Raw genomic sequence first — 6,061 nt, 5'->3', positions numbered from 1 at the left:
GGAATAAAAACAGTTTTAAACACAGCTCAAACATACAGAACATCTTTACACAAATTTCAGATTCAGTTACGTTTTCACCTACATGTAAAGTAAGTGTAAGTAAATGAAGGTACAACAATAGTATAAAAAGTGGAAAAGGAGACCCAACGTAATGATATACACATAATATACGTTACTGATCATCCATTACTGACACAAGTCTACATAAATATTAAAAGGCAAACAAAAACAAAAGAACGCTATATCAAGTAAGAGTGAATATGTGAAGGCAAGAGGACTTTATATAGCTCATTTATTTCTGATATTCTTATCAGTAATGAAGTAACAGTGACGAAGCTGCAAACAGAGTTCTAAACAGTAAAGACTATAAATTTGCTTAGATGTACAGAGATTTGCTCAAAAAGGACTTGACTCATATTGAACAATTACCAGACAGGTAAAATAAACCACTAGTTGTTCTAAATGCCCATGGAAGTTAACAGGAATTGTTCAATTCAAATGACAATGTTACTTTAATGTATTGAAAGGATGGCCCCATTAGCTCCATTTACATTAAGACATGGATAACATTTCACCCTCATAAGCATGATCACTGAGATTTCTATTGTGCACATGATCAAATCATGTGTTAACTAAAGCTGTAGACAGACATTACATTTGTAATGCTTCAAATACCTCTGTAGCACCACAGAAGTCAAGGGAACAGATGTACATATCCATGTAGCACTGCAGAAACATTCCTGTTTGAAATGGGAACTTATCTATGGTGCTATATTTTGAGGCACCACGTTAAGTTGCATGTAGTGCTACTGTGCTCTAGTCTCCCCCAGCCCCTCGAAGGGGAGGAGGGAGGGAATGTCACTGGCTCCATGACAGCCTGGCAGAGACCAGAGCTTCAACCCAAGCTAGGACTAGGGGCTGCAGCTCTGCTCAGTGGTGAGCTGTACAAGTCTGGGGTGGGCAATTATTTCGGGCAGAGGGCCACTTACTGAGTTTTGGCAAGCCATCGAGGGCCGCCTGACAGGCAGCCAGGGGTAGATAAATATTAACTTTCTAAACTTTTGGGGGGCCTGTCAGACGGACAATGTGACCTGGCAGGCTGCATGTGGTCCACAGGAAGCATTTTGCCCACCCCTGTGTTAGACAGTGTGCAGCTAGGCTGGTCTTGGGAGACCAGTAGGTCTTCTTGCTAGGGCAGTGGTGCTGTCATGGTGGTGGCAACAGCAGACACTGGTACCTATCAATCACTATCAGCGATTCCAGTGAATCACTGAACATTGATAGGCTCTCCTGGGGAGAGGGAGGGAAGAGCAAAGGAGCAACCTGTGGCTGGAGAGCATGCCTTTGTCCCAACTTTGTAGCTCTCCAGCCAAGGGGCTGCAAATGTATGTATGCTCTTCATAAAGCTGTATTTTGCAGTATTACAAATGAACATTTGTTCAAAACTAAATTACATGGTAAGTGGGCCAAATACCAAATAAACACCAAAGACGTTTTGAGACAGAAACATACTTGCTCTAAATGTATTCCTCAAACAGAAAATAGTGCACAAATTTGTCCACAATAAAAAAAGTTTACAATTCTGTGCAACAGTAATAGAGTCTCTGATCTACTAACCACTTAGGCCAAAACTTTCTAAAAGCAGGGAGCTCACTGAATATTTACTACATAGTAGAGATGTAAATATTGTTTTAAAAATGTTTCATTTAACCTCCTCGAATTATATTGGTTAACTGATGATGCAGCAGATCAGACACAGCTGCTGCTGGGAGCTCCTCCCTGGCCCTTTGACTGGAGTGGGAGGGGACAGTTGCAGATCCAGCACTTGAAGCCCTGTGCTGGGAGAGAGGAAGCACCTGTGAACCAGCAAGTAATGGCTTAACTGACAAGTTGTTAGGTTGTGTGCTGTTTTCCTTTTTAACCTCATACGTTATGGGTACCAGTCCCTCTTGCCCCTCCCCCCCTACCCTCGCTCCTCCCTCGCTCCTGCTCCTTCTGCCTGCCTAACTTCTGATTCCTGCTAGGGCACTGAAGGGCTTCCCTTTCCCCCCTCACCTTCCCTGCTGGACTGTGCCTGCAAAGCTAAATGATAACCGGCAAACTAATTGGTTATCACTGAGCTTATCGGCTAAATGAATAATTGTTTAGCCTTTGGCATCCCTACTCTGTAGTTAAGGAGCAGAACAGCCCTGCTACACCACTCATGGATCTGTCCCTGGCCATACAGACTGGATCTTTAATCTCTAACTGATGCCCCCTATAACAGTTTCACTTTATTATTATTTTCATCTTGCTCTGCTATATTTAAAATCTCTGTACAGTCTCCCTTACTTCTGAGGGAAACTCTTATGTTTCTCCCTACACTTTGAGCCTCTTAAACATGGCTTCCTTGACCAATAAGTCCCCCCATTCCCTGAGCATCATTGTAGTTATTTGCAATAGAGTGTCAATCATCTGATTTGTAGGAAAGGGCTTCAGAAAAGTTCCAGCCTCCTTGGACACTAATGTAAGAAAGCAATAGTGCCTTTGATTTCAAGAAATCCCAAGTCTCTGAGGCTAGAAATAGATGTTGCCAAGTAAAGCAGATCAGTTGTGCCATGATGTGTCATGGTACAGCTGATCTGCTTCACTGGGCAAAATGCACATTGCCTCTTGTCCCACTTTTGAAGGTGCAGAAAAAGGAGCAGTGTGATCTTGCTGCTTTCCCCACTTGAGCAGATCTAGGATACGGGTCTGGCTGAGCAGGTAGTGCCAGTGAGGTAACAAATGTCTGTTATAAAGCAGCAGTCTTGTGCCTTTCATGTGGTGCAACAAAGGGTATTGACATCTATTTGCTCAGCATTTGTGCTGTCATAAAAAGAGACTACAAATCACATCCATTTCCACCCTGAATTTCTCCATCCAACTTATTTTGTTAGCTAGCTCCTATCAAAGCTGGTCCTTTTGAAATTGAATAAGCTGGATTTTTTGTTTTCCCTTCCATTTACGTTTAGGTCTTTTAATATTTATGGTCTCTCTTCTGCAGCAGTCCTAATGGTTCAAATCTAAATCTGTCTGGAATTCTGAAGGTGATTTTGCATGAAGCAAAAAAAGCAACTGTTTTTGTTATGTTGAGTTCCTCTGTCCCCCCCGTAAAATTTGTAACTGATCTCTCATTTCCTACTTGTCAAAGACAGTTTGCTCCTAAATGAATGAATTTAATGAAGGCTAAAGTCAAGGCCACATTTAAATAAATGATTGTGATGCCAAGAATGTCTTATTTCCAGAATTTAATCCTATATTCCACTCATCTATTCCAATAGACAAAGTTCGACAAAAAAAGAAGCATTCAACCTTCAAATCCAAATAAATTAGTTTTCTGCAGTTTAAGATGAGCGTAAATGCATGACATCACTGCCCTGCAATCCTTGGCAAAGTTTTAGTATGTTAAATTAGAAAAAGCTTTTTAAATATTGGTCTAGCCAACTGTTTGTTGCCTACTGCTCCTATCAGTTTTAAGCATACAGAATATAAAGTTAGATCTGTATCATGAATATACTTTAAATCTACCCCTCAAAGGATAGAAGATGCAATATGCCACACTCATATCCTGGAAAGATGCAAAAAAGGGAAGCTTTTGCTAGACACAAGGATGGTTCCCCTCTGCAGCATTTTTAGTTCTCCTCATGATCTGTACCTATACAGAACAACCCTCTGCTAGGGGTACTCAGGGTAAAAGCATTCAGGACTACTTAAAGCAGTGTCATAGCTTAGGTACTAATACACGTTGGAATTTTCATTTTGAAATCAGTGAAGTATGCCACTGACAATGATTGCAATACATTTTGCGTAAAAATAAACAAAAACTGGGCATAAAATGCACTATGTGGCCTCTATAGTTAGATGAAAAAAATGTTTTTGGTATATTCTTAAACTAGTCAGCCTCCCCTTACTGCTGGTGGACAGCGGGAATCTACAGAAGCCAGGAGTCATAAATTAAATTAAGGAAATAGGCATATTGCTGAGGGGATGATCTGGAAAGTATAACTTGCTAAAACACAGGCATTGCAGCATGCACAAATACACAAACAAATGCTTCCAAAATACTACAGTTTTGAGACAGAAGAGGGTGTGAAGGAAAAAGGTTCTTTAATAGTGGCCTACAAAACTTAGATTGCTGTGTGTCAATTAAATAGTTGAAAGCATCACCAACAACAGCTGTGTTCTACAAGCTCTCAAACATTTACAAATAATCCTTTGGGAAGTTTATTTTCTAAACAAGCCAAAACGAAACTTCTTTGGACAAAGAGGATTTGCACTTTTTTCTCTCTGTCTCCCCACTTCAGTGATTCAAGATATTCATTTTGACTTTAAACCTACATATAGTCTCTGTTTCAAAACACACAAGTATAGTTATACCTCCAACAGTTTTTGCTGTAAATTAAATAAAATTAACATTGTTGGTAAGAAAAAAAAAAAATCTCCAAAGGTTTAAAGAGAGTGAAGAACAGTTTAAATTCAATTATGTGTTGCAATAAGCAAGACTGTTTTGCATTAGTCCAAAGAGAAGAGTCTAAACTGAAAGTGAAAGTAAGATGTTTTATAAAATGGGAATCAAGAACTATGTATTTTGAGACTCTTTGGATTTAGCACTTGTCCTTATTGAAGCTCATCTGACTGATCGTGGACTACCGTATCTGGTTCATTTTGGATCCTAGCCCTACCATCCACAATATCTGCAACTCCACCCAACTTGATGTCACCTTTGTGTGAATTAGCTAAACGTGCACTCAATCCCACAGTCCAATTCATTAATGAAGATGCTAAACAATACCAAACCCCGACGGACCCCTGGGGAACTGCACTTGATACCTTCTTCCAATTAGACATGGAACCATTAATGACTACTCATTAAGTATGATCAGCAGCCAGTTAAGTATCCATCTGACAATACTTTCCCGTAGTCTGTATTCCCTTAGCTTGTTAATGAGAACGTCATGGGAAACAGTATTGCAAGCTTGGGAAAGTCAAGGTTTACCACATCTATTTTTCCCACTCCCATCTACAGAGCCTGTTCACTTTGTCATAGAAAGGAAGGAAATCAGGTTGGTCAGGCAAGACTTGCTCTTGATGTTCCTGGTCACCTTGCTCTCCCCACTACAGATTCCTTGAGGACCTGCTCCATAATCTTTCCAGCTATGGAAGTCAGGTTGCCTGGTCTATAGTTCCCCCAATCCTCCTCCTTCCCTTTCATAAAGACAGGTGCTATATTTGCCCTTTTCCAGTCATCCAGGACCTCACCCAACCTCTATGAGTTCTCTTTATTTGTGGACAGTTACTTCCTCCTAACTTCTCCCATTTCAAAAACTCATTGTCCATATGCAGAGGCTAAAATTGGCTTTTATGTATTATATTTGTACGTCATTCTTCCCAAAAAAGACTTGGGACTTTAAAAGCTTGAAATAAAGAGAAAAAATGTAAAATAGAATAAAACATTACAATAAGACAGAATAAAAAAAACCAACCGCTTGAACTCATACTACTTGGCCCTGCTACTCCCTGCCTCTATTTTACAGAGCATGTCCCCCTCTATGCCCAACCCAACCACTCTTCCCAACCCATAATCATTACCTCCATAAAAGACAAATCTCTCCCCAGCCCTATCCACTGCCACTTCTCTGCCTCATGTCAAGAGGGTACACCCCCACCTCCTACTATTCCACCCAAGCTCATACCTACCTTTCATAGAACATCCACAGCCCCCTCAAAAACCCACTGATCCTTCTCTTTCCCCCAAGGACACATTATTCAATTAGAAGAATTATAACAACAAAACTCCCCTTTCCCAGTGTCTGTCCCCTCTAAAGGGCAACTCCAAAGGCATCCTGGCATTTCACCCTTTGGCAACCCCTGCCCCAGGTCAGCCACAAACCTTACAATGCAGGGGCAGGCAATTACGTGGAAGGCTGCTTACCAAGTTTTGGCAAGGCATTGAGGGCTGCATGGGTAGCCCCACTCCTTGACAGGTGCCCCACCCCCAGGTCGCCATCTTGTGACCGAAAGTCCCACCCCCTAACCCCTG

The sequence above is a fragment of the Crocodylus porosus genome, unplaced genomic scaffold (genome assembly GCF_001723895.1).
Source record: "Crocodylus porosus isolate Cpor-Errol unplaced genomic scaffold, CroPor_comp1, whole genome shotgun sequence".
In the NCBI taxonomy this organism is placed as follows: Eukaryota; Metazoa; Chordata; order Crocodylia; family Crocodylidae; genus Crocodylus; species Crocodylus porosus.
This window is presented reverse-complemented; position numbering follows the sequence as displayed.